Below are 20,359 nucleotides of genomic sequence, written 5' to 3'. Positions count from 1 at the left end.
CAAATTGAATGGGCCAGGGGAGGTAAGAAATTTCTTTGCTGTTCGACGTGCAGAGTTTGATTGCACCACTAGATGGCATTCAAATTCTTAAATCTCCTGAAGGTACTGTGCAACCATAGCTCTGTCCCTACAAATTGTGAACTGGGGTATCTCATTTGGCAAGTTACCCATGTTTTAGTGGTAACAAGTTTAGGCTACTGCAATGCATGATGGGGAGGGGCACTGTACCTCAGCCTACAGCGAGTGCACTCGTGCTGCTTGTGGGCTTCACATGGGGCATCTGGTTGGTCACTGGGAACAGGAGCGAGAATTGATGGGCTTTTGCTTCCATCTAGCTTCATGTATTCCCTGGTCGGGGTGCCTTCACTCTTCAGCAGCCATTTGCACCCACTGAATATGGGTGTTTGGGGACCCTCGGGAATTCCAAGAGATGTGCGGCTGGATTGGGGCAACTGGCAGAAATCTCTCACCTCCATTGCAGGAACTGAGAAGCCATGTGGGATCCGGGCCAATTACTGTTGTCTCTATTCACTGGTCATCATACTAAGCATCTGCTGCTCCATCTTAGGAGGAAGAATTTTGTTTGGTTCACATTTTGAAGCAAATCGTCCTCACTGGCATTTCCTAGCTAGACTGTTAGATGGATTGAAGCACGTCTCAGAACTATGCAGTGCTATTCTTGGCTCTAATACATATTTTTTAATGTATAGTTTATTAGGACAGGTTGCATAAATACAGTTTTTAGGTGGCTTTTTAGATGTAACTATTAAAGCAGTTAATGCAAGAATTGAATGGATCTAGGACTGATCTATGCAAATATGACATGGACTGATTTGACAATCCCTTCTTGGGTCTCCACCTGAGCATGGGAGGGAAGGGTAGGCCTAGCTATCTGTCCATGTTTATTGAAGAAATCTCGCTTTCAGTCTGTTTATTGCAGTAAGTGATTAGATTAAACAAGCAAGGTATGCAAAGTACATTGACGGAGCATAAAGAACAATAAATACACAAAGACAAAACTGCCATGTTGTCCATGTTGAGCAAACCAAATATAGGCTGAGCTTTCAAATGCAATATGGAAAAAACTTAGTAACTCTTCCAAGCAACTGTGGGAATGATGCTGGAGTGGGCGAAGAAATTGCTACCCTAAAAAGCCATTGAGCCAGTATTTTCTAATGGAGCAAGTCACCATCAGTGCAAGCAAGCAAGCTCACCGAAGGATGGTACTCTTCACTTGATGCTTGTCATTTGTACAGGCCCCAGATGGCGTTGCCTGTGCTGCTGGAGGGGTCCCAATGCCCCCATGCCTGTCCTGTGCATTCTGCGGCCTTTCCTGCACGAGGCATCATCTTTCATGTGCAGTGTGTGTCCTGGTTTCTTTTTTTAAAAAATTGCTGTGACTTTTTTGTCTCCACTCGTCCCAGGGACTCATGCTGATGTTTCTTCTGACCCAAAAGGAGGCCCTTCTCCATGTGCACTTTCTTGCCATAGGAATGTGACCTTATGCAGCTCTGCAAAAGCTGCCTGAATGACAGCCAAAGCAATGCGGCTGACAGTTGGGATTTTGGAACGAGTTAGCTGCTGTGCTCCTGCCCTTGAGAAAGTTCTCGATGCGAGAAGGGCCTAAACTCGGGGCTGCAAAAAGAAAGGAGGGGATGGCAAAATGTAGAGTGCTCTACAGAGCGTAGAATGTGTAGCCTCTTGATACTTGAGGCTATTGACAGCTACCGACCATGTGATGGCTGCACACCGCCAGTCTCGGAGTATTACTTGCTGGGGAACATGAACAGGAAGTTGCAGCTGCACTAATTCACTGCCTTTCCGTTGGGTTTTCTCTGGGTCCACAGTGAGAAGTTGCTGGACTCGAGGGGATCTTTTGCCTAACCCAGCATGCCTCCTTTTATGTTCCTGTGCCCTCTAGACCAGCCTTCCCCAAACTTGTGTTTTGCAGACATGTTTGGACTGCGACACCCAGAATTCCCAGCCAATGGCCCTGCTGGATGGGAGTTGAGGTCCAGATGCCTCTCAAGGCCACCAGGTTGAGGAAGGCTGCTGTAGACAAACTACGCACCTGCAAGTGGTGCAGCAGCATGAACTGTGCAAACCTGTGGAGGGAAAAGTCAGATTGGATTTGGAACCCACAGTGTCTGCCTAGCTTGGTCCCCTTAAGGATAATCTGCATCACTGATACTAGTCAGGCCACTCCCTTTCAGTTGCAGCTCTCGGGAGCACGGGACCTCTTGGAAGAGGCCGTCTGCTGGGCCACTCCAGACGCTCCGTCCCTTTGCCCCCGCCATTGTCTCCTCTTCCACTACCACTCCACTGCCAAACCCTTGTTGGCTCCCCTTGCTCTCTGGCTCTCATCAGCATCCTTTGGCAAGCTGGTGTCTCTCAGTGTCAGCCCTTCCTCTGCACTTTGCAGAAGATCACACTGATCTGCCTTGCAGGGTTGTTGGGATTAATGCATCTTGGCAGCTTGATCTTGGCCCAGAAAGCTTCTTGAGTTTAGTACTTTCTCCCTGCTGTCTCCCTGCTCCCAGCTTTCTCCCAATCATTTAACAACCTTGCTGACTGGGTGGGAAGGTAAGTCCGTCACTTTTTCCCCCACCCCCAGCTCCATCACACCCAGCTGGGAAGCTATTCTCTTTTTGGAGGTAAATGGCATTCCCATCTCAGTCCTCAATCAGGTCTACCACAAATGCTATAATGGAGGTTAGTTAAAAATGGAGATGTAGTGTTTAAATATTGTTTAAAACATGATCAGTGTTACTTAGAGGCCTGTTCTGCTGATTGACTTGGGCCTCTTGATGGATGCGGTGCAGTTGTAACTTCTGAGAAGGTGGAACTACACAGTTGTTTGCTCTTCTTGTTGACATACATCCTCTCAAATCCTGTCCACATCCTTCTCTCGGCAAAAGCTGTTCCGATGTGTTTTTGCTTGATGCTCACTCCTGCTAGCCAGAGATGCACTAATGCTTCTCCCAGCCCCACCTGCTAAAAGCACCTAAAGCTATTTGCAGTTGGCATCTCAATGAGAACCCAAAATAGGCCTGTTGAATTGATGTAATTGTCTGTTTGAGACAAGTACCTCTGTGAGAACATTTCTTTGTCATATTGAACAGGCTGACACCTTAATTGGTTGCCAGTTTCTGGGACAGACATTAGTGCCCAACAAAGCTTTGGAATATAACATCCCACCACTTAGGCCAAAGGCCACCAAAGGATCAGACGAATCACAGCCTACACCTGGAGAACTGGGGCCTGTGTAATTGCTCACACCTGGGCAATTGCCCACAGCTGGGCAATTTCAGTTGCTTCAGGGAGAGATGACATTTACAAACAGAAACTTCCTTAGAAGGAGTTCAGCAAGGGAATAGCGCCGCCTGATGGCAAATACTGAAATAACAAAAATACTGCAATTCACTGGTGCTAGCCATTGAAATCTGATCTGTTGGTTTCAAAGATATTCTAGCTGCCCGTCAGTGGAACTGGGAGGCATGGAAGAGATTAGTAAAAGCATTGTTTCAAAACTGCCATAAAATACAAAGCAGAACAGCAGCATGGGGTGAGTGCAGGGGAAAATCAACAGAAACTCGGCAAAGCAGATGCAATGTATTCGGCCAGACTACAGATCTTGTTCTGGTGGTGGCAGGAGAGGCATCTTCATCTGGTGCTGAAAAGGTAAGAGCTCTTGGCGGGCAAGCCTTGTGAAAAGTTTCCTCAAACTCCAGTCCAGGGATGGCTTTCTTCAAGTCTTCTGGGTATCTGGGATGCAAAGGGTTTCAGTTGCAGGAAATGCATATACAGAAATCCGTTATATCTGATATTTAGGCAATTGAGTGCCTCTGCTTGTGTAGGCGGAATAGCACTACCTGTGCACAAGAGGAAAGGAGATTTGCATAGTATGTACATGTAAAACCAAGCCCTTCTTCCTTGCCTGCTAGCAAGGGCAGTTGGGCCAGTGAGAATAGGAGAGGGCATTTGGAGTGGTAACTCTGCACTTCTGGAATCATCTTCCATCACAGTTGATCGGCACCTGTTTTGCAGGTAGGCAGAAAGCCTGTAAAGACCCTCCTGTTTTCACAAGTTCCCCTAAGCATTCTTGTCTTCCCAGATCAATGGCTCCCAAGTTGTGGGGTTTTTTTTCCGTGTGTGTGTGTTGGACATTCAGCTTGTTCCAAGGCAGTTAAATACTCTTCGTGCACAAGGATTTGTCAGCATGTGTTAACAGTGCTTCATGAGGGTGAAGGACATGCCATGCCTATGTCTTCCAAAAATACATCCTTTGGAGCTGAATTGCTGCTACAGTGTGCTCTAAATAAATCTGCAACCCAAAGCACCTTCTCGGCCATCTCCACACATCGATGGTCTTTGCAGCAAACCCTTGTAGTGAGCAGTCTTTTGCATAACACCACCTGCTGCTGTACAGTTATTTAAGGCTGAATAAGAGACTGGGCAGTTTCAACACATGGAAATAATCAGGATAATGCAAGGTCCACTTGACTTGACTTTCTCCTGAGCAATTTAATGCTTTGCAAGGAGTTATTGAGATAGATAGAGATCTGACTTAAAAATATTCCACACTGATTGTGCACCTAAATACCTACCAAAGTTCTTAAAGGCATCAAGGCTGTGCTCTGCTGATTGGAAGCAAACCCCCTTTTGGCTCAAGGGAACATACTTCTGAGTATCTGTAGAAAGGTTTTAGCTGTAAAGCTACAATCCTCTGATTCCAATATGTGTGTAAATTAATAACAGTGATGTAAACACTTTTTGATTAGCAGGATACTGATGTCATCTGTCAATTGTTTCAGGATTCCCTGTTCCCTCTGAATTTAGTTGTAATTTTCACAGTAGCTGGGGTGGGGAAATTAATAATAGAGTATTTTGGGGTGACTTGATTTACAAAAGTAAATAATACAGAGACAGACTGGAATCATGATAATCAGTTATGAGGCAATACATTTTCAAGAAGCATTCAAAATACACCATGTTTTCTCCCTCCCAACCTGCCTGAGAAGGGAGAGTGTTCCAGAAGGTGGGTGCCACTACCAAGAAGGCCTGTTCTTGACATATTATGTGAGGATACTCTGTTGGTTACAGAAAGGCCTTCAAAGATATTAAAGATTGACCAGGTGGATAAAGAAGAGACCTGCTAGGTACCCCAGTCCCAAGTTATTTAGGGTTTTGCATGTCAACAACATAGCTCAGTATCTAATAAGCATGGAAGAAAGCTCAGTTTGCGTTTCTTTGTGTTTTCTGAAGTCCCATGGCCTGGGCATCATCTTTTTCATTTCCTATTGAACAAAGTGGAAGATACATTCCCCTCCAGAGAGAGATCAGATACGACTATATTAGATTCTGCCTGAACATGGTTATTAAACAAAGGAAGGAACAATGCCCAGTTATCTTGGTGAAGCCTGCTGCTCTGATGAGGTGTGCCAACTTTCCAACAGTCCGATGTGCTGCTTTTATCAGTGGCTTGGTCTGCAGGAATGATCAGGGGCACTTCCAGATAAGATTTGTATTCTCCTCTCACCCTGCATCATTCACAGAATGTTATACGAGAGGTTGCCATCACCTTCCATTCCATGTTTTCCATACTGTTGCTTTTATCTGTTCTCTTTCCGAGAGAGAGAGAGAGAGAGAGAGGGAGGGAGGGAGGGAGGGAGGGAGGGAGGGAGGGATCTGATAAGGAGGAATGGCTGCCCAATGTCTTTTGACTGGTAGCATCAGGACCCCACCCCTCCAGAAGCACCCCTGGTATTATTATTATTATTATTATTATTATTATTATTATTATTATTATTATTTCTGCAGAGTAAAAATGCCACCCAGTAACAGCTACACATAAAGCCTCCCCACACCCCCATGGCATATCTTGCCATCTTAATTTTTATTTTATATTAACTTATATACTGCTCAATAGCCAAAGCTGTCTGGGAGGTATGCATCTGTTGATGTCACAGCTGCATCGAAATGTTTGCTTAAAATGTTAGCAATCCAGTTTTAAGGGGAGGACCACAGAGGTGCAGAAAATGCTGCTTTTTCTATCTAGATTTGTTCCTACTTTCTCCATTTTCTACAGCCCTGACCCTGGCATGTCTCTTATTTTTGCTTCTGGGGGAATGTCTTGTTAATGTCTGTTTATATGAATTGTTAGAGCTTTGCTTTGTTTCTCTTTACCCTACCCAGGACATTAGATAGCTCTGCCATGGATTTATGAGTTCAGATTTCTATGACAAGCAGATTTGTTGAGTAATGCAGATTCCATATATTTGTGAATCAGTTTTTCACTTTTCATGATGGTTTGTGTTCGTTTGCACATGTGTGCATTGGAGCCACTGCAATAGTTTGGATTAGTTAATGTCCATTGGGGCATTCAAGCAAGTGCAGAAGTGTGAATTAGCACTAATGCTAATCAGTGGAAGGAGAATGAAATTCTGCTTTTAAAAAAGTCTGATTCTGTCAATGCGTGGATGATAGAGAGACCCCTGACAAACTGCAAAACAAATAGAATGGAGGCCACAAAATCCATTAATCCCTTCTTCCTAATCCTAGGACCACATGGGGTGGCAGGATGTCGTCAGATAAAGCTGAATGGTTGCATAAAAGGAACCACTTGCATAAAGGGTTGCATAAAAGGAAGCACTTCTTCACACAGTGCATAGTAAAAGGGGATTTGTTCATGCAGCAGAACTCGGAGGTGAGACGTGGCAACAGCAATTTCCTCTGGAAAAATGGATTGAGCCCAGTTGATGCAACTCTGTGCCCCTGCAGCCCTCTGTCCCTGACCCTGGACACCCCCCTTCCCCCCCCCATTCTGGCCCAGTTGCATCCTTGAAGCGGGAGGGCAGCTGGCCGCAAGAAGGCAGGCAGGGCCTTTGGAATCCAGGCCCTGAGGACAGAGGACCTTGGGGTCCAGACTCTGAAAAATCCTGTGCTCTCCCAGACAATATCAGGAGACTCTAAGGTTTTATCTCGAGATGCATCATCAGCTGCCAAGTTGCCTGCTCGTCCTTTCTAAATTTCAGCTGAATTTGAACCAGACGGAAGATGCTTAGAAACAGAGGACAATCCTAGGCACCCTTTCAAATAGAGAGTTGTCCTCTAAAGTAGAATGCATGGCCAACCTAGGCAGTAAAGCCCTAGTTACTTTTTTCTTTGACATTTCTAGGCTATTTTTGGCGGAGGAACATCATGCTTGACTGTCTCCTTCGTCCAAAGAAAGCACTTGGCTGGATGTGATTCATTTCTATCTTGCGGAGGGCAAAGTCACAGGCCTGTGGGCTGGTGGCATCATCTGGGAAGACTCCATTTCCTGACGTGTTACTGCCACTTGGAGTCATGAATGCGCATTGAGCAAACCTGGTCTTTTTGGAGATCCTTCTTGCATCTGCTAAAACAGGCAAGGACCACATAAACTTATGCCAGGTCTTGAAGCGCCATTGCTGTTGCTGCAACAGTTTTGTCCACTGCAGTTCATTTTTGTTTGAAGGGGGCATTCCCCCATCATGAAGATACGATATGGAGTAGTCCAAAGCTGAGTATCCCATGCAGGGGTACTTGAACTTTAGCAGTTTTTCCAGTTTACTGGTAGAGCTCTGCTTTAAACTTCCACGCAGGCAAGGAACTGGGAATTAGCAGCCAACTCCAATGTTGTCTGTGTCAGGTCAAAGGACTGACCCTGTGTGAACATGCAGTGTGGTATGTGGAGGATGCAGCCTTTGAGCTAGGGTGGCCACTGATGCATTCCCCCACCCCACTCAAAAAAATGACATGCCTTTGCCATATGCTAATTCATATGAATATGTTCAGATTTAGAAACTGCTGTCCTTGAGTACAGTGCAGCTCACCATAATGGGAAGACTGTGGCCACACAGCCGGTGGGCCCACCTGTTTAGTCTGCTTTCCAGGTACTAAGTGTGGATGGGCACTTTCAAGTCCTTTCCCTTTTCTGGGGTTTTTTATCTTGAAACTGGAGGACAGGACAGTCCTTAAAATAGAGCACAGTCCTCTGTGAAGGAGAATGCATGGTCACCCTGCCTGGGCACAGGACTGGACAAGAAACCCCCAAGGCCCCTTGTGGTTCTGTGCTTTTACACATTTCCTAGAAAGGAGGAGGATGTCCAACTGAGCTCCTTCAGTCTCACCTCATTTTTACGGCTATTGCCTTAAGGTAAGCAACTGATCCTTCTCCCTTTTTCAGGAGAAGCAGGAAGGAGACAGGCGAAAGGGAGAATAGTCAGAGAAGAATGGGTGTTGTTAATTTCCCTCTGCCCAAGACATCCATTTGCTTCTCAGCAGCTACCTTTGCAAGGGAAACTCATCCACAAAGCCAGTTCCCTGCCGCTGTTCCTTCCTCAAGAACAAGCTATTCCCTTTCAACTGACAAGAGTACTTTGATTGTCTTTGCTGTCAGCCGTCTCCTCTTTGAGCTCACTCCACGCCTTGCATGTAGGATGGAACTGCTGTTCTCTTCATCTCGTGCTCAGTGGGGTCAGGGTCACCATGTTTTAATCATCTCCGCCTCTTCATCCCCCCGGCTTAAAAGAGATTCCATTTGGCTAAGGAGGAAGCCTGGCAGATCGTGTGACTTCTCTCACCTGCTGGCTCCAGCTAAGTAGGTGGGAGAAGCTGCAAATGGGAAGCTGCAGCTGGGACAAGAATAAGAGGGCAAGAAGGAAACGGGGGCACAGAATCCAAAGAGCTGAGGAGGTCATGACCGAGAATGTCATATGCAGGCGTGCAGAATCATAGCCAGCCCTTGTTTTGCCTCAAGCATCTGGTGACCATAGCCATAGTGCCCCCACCCAAGGAGGGCTGATCCCATAGAACGGCCCTCTTCAAGCTGATGCTCTTCAGATATGTTGGATTCCATGTCCCATCATTCTCAGCCAGCATGACAATGGTCATCTGGCTGGGAATGAGGCAACTAGCAGTCCTAAACATCTGGAGGGCATGGGGGGCATTTATGACTTGCCAAAAAAGAGGGCACATCGTGAGAAGTCTAGAGTCACTGGACTAGACCTTCATGCTAAGGAAAGTCAAAGGCAGGAGAAGAAAAGGCAGCAGATATGAGACAGATGGACTCCATAAAGGAAGACACAGAATGGAATTTACAAATACTCGCTATAGTTTAAATGGGATAAAGTGGCTCTCAGCATCTGTGGGAAAACTCTGACCTGGAGGCCACGTCTGGCCCACTGTGCCGGTACCAACTGTTGATGGGCAACCTCAAAGCACAGCTCTTCCTTCCAATAAATGGGCACCCCTTTCTGCGGAAGATGCCGACAGGATAGAGGCGAGTCCTCAGCAACCCTTCAAGCAGAGAACTGTCCTTGGTAAAAGTGGACACATGGCCACTTTAATTGAAGAAGATATACAAATACAGCTTCAATTTTATGAGCTCAAGACCTCGTATTGCCAAACTGACACCACATGGGCAAAAGGGAGAAGGATTTGAAGGCCAAAGAAGAGGGCCTTCTCCCATCTTTGCAGATATAGGAACCCTACATTTAGTGGGGGAAACTACTAAGGAGAGTGGGGGCCAGGCCAGGACAACCCAGTGATGCGTGAGCATGCTCAGTGGGCACAGAACGCTGGCGATGCTGGAGTAAAATGAATTGGAACTCCAAGAGGTGGCACGGCCTTCCGCAATCTGCTGCCCTCCAGGCAAGTTGGGCTGCAGCTTCCGCCGCCACCAGCCTGCTTCTAAATTAACTCCAGTGTCAGTGGCACGTTCCCCGCCAGTCACTGGGGAACATGAGTGGGAAGGTGCAGTTGCACTTGTGCTATTTCCACTGGCATCGCCATAGGAACATAAGGCTAGACCAGACTGGCCCTTGGTGTGACGTAATGGGACTCTAATGGCCAGTGGCTCTGCTGTCTGGGGATGATGGGTGTTGCAGTATGACATATATGGAGGGCATCAGGTTAGGGAAAACTGGAAGGGGATGCGCTGAAGGGGAGCTCTCCGTGCTACAACACTTAATCACAGGTACCTCTGGTTCTTATCTAATAGCCACTGGCAAATTGATGACCCATTAATTGGTCTGAGAATCCAACATCTAAGCGAGCTGGCCCTAGCCGCATTCCCTCTGTTGTGCACTGCGTGAAGAAACACTTTACTGGTGTGTCCAAAACCCACTGACAGCCAATCAGTTTCAGCAAAAGCTACCCTACCTCCTCATCCTTTAGAGAGAGGCACGACCAGTCCTCCCCATTGGTCATTTATGTTATTAAACAGACTAGAAAGTGAAAGTGCAAAGGGATGGCAAGCCTGGAAGAACTCGAGAGTCTCCATCTTCTCTACCCCACCCAAAAGGATCGGCTCATCCACCTAGTTGCCTCCTCCAGGTACACTGAATAATTTGTTTGCTTCCGCTTCTCCCTTCTTAACCTCCTTCTGCCCAGAAATTGCATGTATTGTGTCACCCACGCTCGCTAAGCTGGCGCACGTCACCTCGCCTCCTTCCACGCAATGCATTCCTTTGTCTAGTGCTCTGCTTTCAACCTTGACAGTCGCAAGCGCTTTCAGAGCTGTACTCTCGAGCTTCCAAAGCATGGAAGACGGGGTGCCAGTGGGGGAGGCAGGAAAAAGTGGGAATCCTGGACGTGGGAGGTGAGCAACTGTGACTGCAAGCCCAGGAAACATTGGAAACTTTGCTGGCAGCTCCCAAAGCAATGGACACGTGCACCTAAAGGCTTGGGAATCTCGCTGCCCGTGGCTTACACAAAGCTCTAAGGGGCCCCAAGCAACATCCCACGTCCCTTTCAGCTGGCTGCTACTCCTTTTGGCCGTGGCGGATTCTGCCTTCTTTCGCTCCTTGTTGCATCTTTGCAGTTAAAACACTCACGCACTGTTGGTGCAATCCTGTGCAGATTGCCTCTAATAGAGGAGATAATTTATAGTCATCACAGCTAGTAGCGAAAGGGATCTAGCTGGCCAGTGTGATATTCGGGCTACTCTGCTGACTAACCTTTTGGCCGGATCCAGCGGAGCTCTTCTTACGAGCTGCTGCCTCACCAGAGCAGTTTTGTAGGTTGTTGCCCAGGCATTCGTCATTCTCTTCTGTCCTATCCAGTTTCTTTCCTAACGGGGCTCCTTTTCACGGCACTTTCAACACTCACACAGTGGCAGAGGGCAAAAGTCCTGCACTCAGTGTTAAGGTTGTTTGAGGCGCTTCTGCAGTGTGCTTATGTTTAGGAGTGGGCCTCACATTTTTTGGAAAAAAATCTGTGCAAAGGAAGGTTTTAGCATTTCTGTTTTTTAGGCCTTTTCTAGGAAAGGAAATAACTGAAATAACTGAAGTCAGCAGTACATGTCAGGGAATTTTAGGTATTGCAAAATTGGCCTTAGAACTGACCAAAATAGAAGCAGACACATCGGACTTGTGATGCAGTGGTACAAGAATGTCATTCTTTTCCGGTGGCCTTACTTCACAGGAGTTTGTAAAGGATTTGGACTATTGAAAGTTGCAAACCAGCACTTCCTTTGCTTGCTTCCTTAAAAAAAAAAAGCAAATTCCTAGTCCTCATGGTTGGCAAACATTCTAAGCCCCGGGGCAAGACTTCTCTTCCTGCCTGGCCTCAAGCCATATTGCCTCCTCCTGGGTCGTATGCTACAGGTTCACCTTGATTTTCCCGGGTTCTTCCTACCACACTACTTGCTGAAAATGACAGGGGCACATGAAGAAGCATCAGCAGCAGGACAAGGTGGTGTGTGTGTGAGACAGAGCCTGGGATTGACTGTGGGCATCCCGCTATAGTGTGCGATTTGGCAGGTGCCCACGGAGCCTGACTCTGCGCATGAGCTTTGGTCAGCAGGCTGGAAACCCTAGACCATCCTTAGAGGCAGTTTTTTGGAAGGCTGACATGAGTCCCCCAGCTTCCTCCCATAGCCAATTACATAGCAATCGGGCCTAGAGAGTGGTGCTCTTCTCACCCATAAAGATTCATAGCACTAATGGCATTAGTTTAGTGTTTAGTTTTTCCTGGATGTGTATGAGTCTTGTCTTGCGCTCCTCCACCTGGTGCCATCCAGGTACATTGAACCGCAGTTCCTGTAGTCCCTGGCCGTTCACTGGCACACGTTTGATGACACCTCAGGAGGGGGAAGATGCTCTAAGATGCGTCTGTCTTTGTGGGTCGCATTATATCAAGGCCAGATAGAAGCCCCTTTCCTAGTTGTGTGAAATAATGATTCCCACCCGTTTTGTTACTCATAGGATTGGGCCCCACATCTTTTAAGTGCCCAGCAAACTCCCTGCAATGAGCACCCTACAAGAGGAAGAAAATAATATCAGGCACTATGAACTGCTGCTTCTCTGGAGAGAAGACTACAGTTTGCATTCCTTAGTTACCATGGCAAACACCCACTGACTAACCAGAGTTTTAAAAGCTTTTCTGCACTTTTATGAACACAGAGAACAAGGAGAAATGTGGGAATGCATAGAAACTCTTTAAAATGCCTGAAGGGTTTCAGTTTCACACTTTGATTTTTCCCTGTGGGTACTAAAATTGCAGTTGCAAAAGGGTCGGATGCAGCCACTTCCCTTGGGAAGCCTGCCTCAGTGCTGCCGAATGAAAACATGCAAAATGGACGGAGAGGAAGCAGGGAGCCAGGGCCATTTTCGTAAGGAATCAGCTCGCTGTGCTTTTGTTTCCACACTTCCCACACCTGTAATTCCAAGGAACAATTAGCATTGACTAGAAACTGGGAGCATTCAAGCTCACTCTCACAGGGACAGGATGAGCTATGTCTTCCAGACGAAGGAAGCTGACTTCAGAAAGCCTCATTGAACCTAAATGCAGTGGGGGGAAGTGGGAAGAAATCAGGATACATGGATATAATCCTAAAGATTTTCCAAACAGGTGCTCAGGTGGAAATGAGAGCAGGGCTTTAATAGTGCATAAGAGGAATTTCAGCAGGCACTGCATGGATGACAAGAAAGTCTGATAAAGTCAGTTCCTCTACACCACTATTCAGATGCATGAGCCCTGCTCACTTTTGCACCTGGCCGCTATGACGGAGAGATGGTTACACTCGTCCTCCATCCAGCCTATTATCATCATCATCATCATTACCATTATTAGTAAGTTAGGATTGCATTCCCTCACGGGTAGCCTGCTGGAGCCCATGTGTTGGTGGAACCCAAACCAAAAGTGCATGTTTTGATTTGAATATTGGGCAGTATAAAAATGGAAAAAAACCTGGCCCTTCTATTGCAGTTATATTTATGATTTTATTTTGTAAGCTACTTTGGAGAAATGCTTTCAAAGCAGGATATAAATCATCCCAATAAGTCAAGAGATAAAAAGACACAAAGATATGGAGATATTTCAGTTATCTGACGTAAGAGAAGAACCACTGTGGGGTGTTGGCCTGGGACTCAGGAGCCCGGGGTTCTAGTTCCCTGTCCCCAGTGACCATGAAGTGGGTGACTCTGAGCCAGTCACTGACTCTCAGTCAGACCTACCTCCCAGGGATGTTGTGAGGATAAAATGGAAAGGAAGGGGGTCATCTAAACTGCCTTGAGTTCCTTGCAAAAGGAAAAAAGATGGGATATAAGTGTAAGAAGGAGAAGAAAGTCTTGGGGGAGGAGGGTGCAACATATTGGGTAATCATCTTTCCCCCAAACGTGGATGCTCTCAAAGGGACATAAAAGCACAAGGAAAGGTTTACTAAATAGCAGCACAACAGAACGGGAAAGGACCTCATTTCTGGCTCAGCTGATGCCAGAAATATTCTCTTACAGTATTCCTGATAGCTGGCTATGCATCCCCCGCTTGAAGACTTTATGGTGCAAACCTCTGCACATTTAGAGAGGGGAAAATCCCAGTGCTCCTGATGTTGCTGGGAGCTGTAGGAATTGTCTCTGTCTAAAGGGGCCCAGGATCGAGCCCCTGATGACGGGAGAGCCACCTACGGCCGACTCCACCATAAAACAGCATGTACCACCTGGAGGTTCTCCCGAACGCTTAGTCAAAGTGCCCTGCCTTGCTGTCTGAAGCCACCCGGGTTCCACACTGCATGGGACAGCACTTCAGCTCTGCACTGACAAAAGGCCTGCCCAGTCCAGCATCTGCCCAGTCCAGTTCTGGTGGCGGGTGGCGGGACAGCCTGCGGCTCCGTGGAAGGGCATGTGCTTGGCATGCAGTCCCCGTGTCTCCGCAGCAGCACTGTCCCATTCATGTCCCCCAGCATGGCACAGTGCCTCTGAAACTGGGAGCTCCTCCAGCCATCAGGACCAGCAGCCACCAGTCCATGAATTTGCCTTGTCTCGTTTTCAGCAGGAATCCTGTAGCTTCACTACGCTGTGAGGGGATCGGTGAATTAAAATGTCTGTCTCGGGGACCATTCTTGGCTGCAGGGAGAAATGATGCTAAGTCGCCCTAGTCCCTCCAGAAGATGAAGGATGAGATGCTCCCACTAAGGCTGCATGATGGTGATGGTGGGGATTTGGGACCACATTTATGGGTCCCCACGTGGCAGGCTGGAGTGCATGAGGAGCTGCAGCCCAGAATTTCCTTGACATGAATTCATGAGAACCTGTCAGGAAGGGGAAAAGGATTTCTCGCCTTGTTGCATGCAGAGGCCCCCCACGGATCCAGAGGGGTGGGGTGAGGGAAGATCACATGAGTGACAATTTGGCACAGCGTGTTTTTTGTCATTCAGTCCCAATCTCTCCTCTCGCTCCCATCACACCTCTCCCACGCTGCTGCCTTGTCCCTTCCTTCCCTCACAGCTCCTTCTCCCAAGTATCGCCTTTCAGAAATTTCACAGGCTTCTGAAAATGCTGAGGAGCTTTAAATGAGGAAAAGCAGCCAGAATCACTCAGGGAAATGTTGTCAGTCATCTCAGCCTGAGAGAAGCAGAATGCCCTGCTTTTCTTCAGATGGGGCAAATATTTTGGGTTGCTGGAACAAGCACACAGCCCAGTAGCAGCAGTCCTGAACTACACCAGTATTTAGAACAGAAGAAACACCCCACTTCTCTTTAAGAGCCCAAGCAGTTCAAACTGCCTAGTCGGACCCCAACTGCCGCTACTTTGGGGGGAATCGGCCTGCCTGTTCACTGTTGCAACCATTTTCACATCCCTGCCACTCTCGCTGACAGAGAGGCAAGTTGTGCACCTGGCGTGGTGCTGCTCTGCTCTGCTCTTCTCCAAAAGCACCCCTGTGTGTCAGGAAGCGGTGCGACACTCTGCATCCAAAGCGCATCGGCCACTCTGCACTCTCGGGGCACCTGCTCATGAATGCAGCACCATTTCCACTGTGATCTTCCAATTGCAGGAGAAGCAGAAAGAGTTTGCAAGGTTATGTGTACAGGAGAACTGGCCCCTTCAGTTTCCTCCTCCTCGTTTCCTGTCCAGTAAGTTTATGCACATGCTGGGGATTTTAAATTGACAGCTTCCGCTGCCCTTCCCAGCGCAAAAAAGTCAGGCAGAAGGAGAAGGGGTGGGGGGCTGTGATGCTGCCGCCCTGCTCCCCACTCTCTTGAAGCAAAGGCGGAAGGGTCAATACCCCCCTCCCCCTCCCCCCCTCTCCTAAAGCAGTTCCCAAAGCCAAAGCAGCCCTTCTCCCTTTCTGATTTTCACAGGAGTAGGGCCTTTCACACTGAGGTCACTGTGATTTACTTCTGAGTGGACACGCCTGTTGTCTTCGGCTAGTTGGCAAGAAAATAAAAGGCAGAAGTGAGACAAGTGGGTAGGCTGGAAGAAAATCCCACTGAACTCAGTATGGCTTTTGAATAAACAGGATGAGAGCACAGAGCAAGTCTGCTGTAATTCTGAGCATGTTCCCCCAAGCAGCAGTCTCTCTGTACCCCCCTTTTCTACCCCACATAATCTCCTGTACCATCTCAGCTACCTTTTCCCACCCCATGGGTCTCTGAGGCCATATCCAGGGCTGACCCTTAAACATTTTTATGCCTGATGCATAAAACATTTTTATGCCCCCTCCTCGCACCCCCACAGTCAGGGGCCACTGCTTTGATCCCTGCAAGCAGTTCTCTCCTTCCGAATGCATTGAATAATTAATTGCTTGCTGATTCTCAAGCTAATCCCTGGCACCCCCCCCCCTTTGTTCTGGATGGAGGGACCACGCAGCCCTTCCACAAACTCTTCAGGTTCATGGATGGGGTAGATTTACAAGCAAGATTCGACTTGTTTTAAGATAAGCTCTCGAAGCTAGCTAGCATTCTGCCAAAAAGAACAACGGCAGCTGTTAGGTAGGTTAATGTAAAACTCCCCATCAGCAAGAGCGGACCTGCACTTTTCTCTCGTTATGCTCGCCTTCTGCTCCTTCTGCGTATTCCGCTAGCTTGCGCCATGCCTCTTCGCTGCATCTTGAAGGGGAGTTGGAGATAGAAAGTCTACCTTACAGGTGTTGTGGACTTTTAAAAGAAGGGGAAACTTGCCTGATTTGCTTTAATCCAGAACTTAAACAGTAGAAGCATGCTTTTTGGAAACCCAAGCAGAATTGTTAATGTGACAATGTTATGCAAAAAACTGTGAAAATACTTCTCCTCAAGTTAAATAACCAAGACTACCATCAGAGTGAGGCGATTCCTTTTCCTTTGTTTATTACAATAGACACTCTATCAGAATCTCTCCAAGGTACAAACACACAAAACATCCCCTTTTAACCCTTAACCCACCCGCCACGGTCCTCCCCCTTTCCCCCATTGGTAAGGCACTAGGAGGTTATTTCATATCTCCATATCTCCCATCTTCTCCCACTACATACATCTACATATATCACACGTGCATGTGCATTGAAATTAGCCCATTGTCTATTCAGGGTGTGTGAGTTAATATTCATCAACCTATTATGCCTGCTTGCTTATAACTACAAGTTCACAAGTTCACTCCTCTGACTTCACCTTGCCCATCTCATAAAACTACTGGGAGGATGAGATAGGAAGTAGCAAACTTTCTCCCAAGCCAATTATCTCTTTCTCCCCTCCACATTCCTTCAGGCAGGCTTCATGGCTCGGTTGTTTGCCTCTCTGTTTCTCAATCACTGAGTTACTTCCTTCAACAACTATGAAAGGGCCTGGCTACACACAAGCTTCAAATCTCAAAATATGTTCTCAAAGTATAACTGGTTTTCCTGGGGCTGGGGGAAAGGGAGGAGGAAAGAACCGCTGCTGGGCAACTCGAGGCAATATGCTGTGCCCTCCTTGTTTCTCCACTAGAAGCTCAGTGAAAACTTTCCCCATCCCTTGCTCCTTTTCTCAACTCCCTTTGATTGTAAGCCTGCAGGCTAGAACTGCCGCATTTTTACATAAAAGTCTCCTTAGGAGCCCTTTTGGGTTGAAAAGGATGGGATGAAACTTCTCCTAGTAAATATCCCCTCTTATAGCACTAATTCCAGGTGGAACCTTTTGCAGAACCAGTGACCAACTCTATTTGAGCAGGTGCCTAAAAATGCATTAAAAGTAGCTGTGCTATAACTTGCAGTTAGGAGGCCACAAAATATATTGCAGTCTTTAGGATGCAATCCTATAGCTGTTGGGCAACATCTAGATAGCCATAAGATGAGTCTGCACACCAGTTTCAGCCTCAGCAACCCGCTCCAAGGTTGCAATTGCGGCTCTGGTTGTACTTGCAGGGGGATCGTGGAGCCAGGTGCTTCGGGACATTGCATGGGAAAAGGACAGGCACGGGTGTCTGTAGCAGTCGGAAGAACCTCACCTCCTGTCTCCTCCTGTCCCCGTGCAAAATAGCATAGTGGCATCAGAGCCGGCTGGGGCCGTGGTCAGGCGCGCTAGCGCTGGGACTCAGGAGATCTGGGTTCTAGTCCCCGCTCAGTGGGTGTCTTTGGGCCAGCCAGAGACTCAGCCCAAGCCACCCCACAGGGTGGTTGTTGTGGGGATGAAATGAGAGCACGAGGAAGGAAACGATGCAAGCTGCTTTGAGTGCTTTAAAAAAAGAAAGAGGAGGTACATAAATAAATGCGTACTAAGGTGGCCCAAAGTGTTTTGCAGGGCAGGAGAAGCATGAAGGCGATCCTTGGCTCCATGTTTCTTCAGCCCTCCATAGGTGCCTGGAACCCTCCAGATTCATGGGATTAGGGGCAGCACAATGGATTTTGCCATTAGAAACTATAAGCAGGCCCAGGTGCAGTGGCTCAGAAGAACTCTTGTCCTTAACCCTGTGTGGGGCTTGCCACAGAGAAAGAAGAAAAGCAAAGAGGGTGGAGAGTGAGAGCATGAGGTGGATATTGATTGGTTAAAGGTATTTATACACTGTCTGCTTTTCCCACTGACCTCCCAAAGCACTTTACATGAAATTATTACAGCTCTGAAAATCAATAATATTATGCAATAGAGCGAAAAACAGAAACAAAAACTATTTGTCTTGGAAAAGTTAATTCTGGTTCTTCTCCTCTCAGGCCTGCTTGCCAGAAGCTCTCAGCTCATTGGGTCTTGGGAACCGGGGCGATTCTGAGAAGCAGTGCCCAGAACATCCCCACACACCCCTGCCAGCCCGCTGACATTCAGAGAGGGCTTGCCTATAGACTGGACATCCATGGCTATTCCCCTCTGAGCAAAATTCTGCAGGATGCTTTTGATGCCCTGATTGTGGGGTTAGGAAACTGTGGAATCCAGAAGTTGGAAGGGTCATCAACATCCACCCCATGCTCAGAGTAGGAATCCTGTTTCATGCATCCCTGAGAGAGGGCTGTCCAATCTTTGCTAAAATGCCTCCATCACTGCCATAGGCAGCTCCTTCCACTATCTGACTGCTGTGAAAGCTAGGAAGTTTTTCCCAAAGTACAACCGAAATTTTCCTTCTTGTAACAAGCCCAAAATGGTACTCGAAATGGCTGAAAGATGTCAAACATCCTTGGATTATATGCTCCCCAGTAGCTTTCACAAAGACGTTTTCAGCCTGGAAAGCACCTCCTCAGCTACTGAGCACTTCTGAGAGGAGCTTTGGTAAGCACTGCCTTTCTGTTCACCTACTGACAGAAGCTCTCACTGACTTTTAAAGCCTACCAGCAACAAAGCTTGATAATAATTGAATGATTTTACTGATGTACCCATTAAAGATCTTAACACATATTCCAAAGAAGCCATCATAAAGTTTTTAAAGCATCTATTTATCTTGTGCAGAGTGTCAAAAACAGTGCTCAGAATGTCCTCAAGTCCTTTGCATGCCTGCAGGGCCAGAAAAGGAAGGGGGGGGGCTTTTTAACCCCTTCCCTCCTCACTGGCACTTTCCTTTGCCCTAAACCAATAGCTCCAGTTGCTTTTCCACATCAGCAAGTGAAAAAGCAAGTAGGGATGGGTGTCTTTTTTAGTTTAAAAACAAATAGGAAAGAAAGGCAACTCGCAATCCCCTGCTTGCACCCTTCGACTGTTCCTCATACAGCCCCCATACCTGCTTTTCATTTAACATCATGGCTACCTTGAAAGATGGTTCATGCTTCCATTTTCGGAAAGACCATTGACAGTCCCACTGTAAAGTAGTTCTAAAAAGCATATCAGGGTGTTCAATGAACCCTTCCTATTTCTTCATCTACTTGTCTGGCCTATATATACCGGGGGTCCCAAAAATGTATAGACATTTTAAGAGATGTTATCTATGTAATACTTTTCGAAGTTGGATTGAATTACGGACACAATGTGTAAGATGACGCTCACTCAACAGATGGCATTAATCTAATGAATGCTAGCGTCACCATGCGACAGTTTTTAATAGTTTTTTCCTTTCTTAAAATGTGTATCTTTTGGCACCCTCCTCTCTCTCTCTCTCTCTCTCTCTCTCTCTCTCTCTCTCTCTCTCTCTCTGTGTGTGTGTGTGTGTGTGTGGGTGGAGAGAGAGAGAGAGAGAGAGAGAGAGAGAGAGAGAGAGCGCGCGAGCAGACCTCCCTATCCAGCTTACCAGCAGCCCCAGTCCAGACCTCCAGGGGTTACTGTTCTTCCTGCTCACCCATCACTGGGTGGTTTTCTGATTTCTGTGCATTTTCCTTCTTTCTAAAAGGTTACAGTGCTTCCCCTGCAGCTTTGTGAACATAACTGACAGTTAAGAAATGAAAGTCAAAACGCACTGGAATTTCTTGCCCCGTTGCTTCTGCAGCCGCCACGGAATGAGACCCCCAAGAACTTCCCCAGAATGGAATGCAGCCCTCTGGCCTGAAGCTCTCTGGCACTCCTTGGTATATAAGACCTCAGGATACATTGCAATGCCCACTTTCTGTTCTTCTTCCAAATAATAATAGCCATGCTGGAGGGCTTTCAAAGTGGTTTTGATGGGAAGGCAGGGGACTTGGGCAGAGGCACCGAAGGGCAATGCACTTTCTTCCATTAAGGTGCGGCCGCACAAGCGAAGTGCTTTGTCTTTGG

The sequence above is a fragment of the Varanus komodoensis genome, unplaced genomic scaffold (assembly GCF_004798865.1).
Source record: "Varanus komodoensis strain SLA01 unplaced genomic scaffold, ASM479886v1 scaffold29_1, whole genome shotgun sequence".
NCBI classification, from domain to species: domain Eukaryota; kingdom Metazoa; phylum Chordata; class Lepidosauria; order Squamata; family Varanidae; genus Varanus; species Varanus komodoensis.
Note: the sequence above shows the minus strand (reverse complement) of the source record.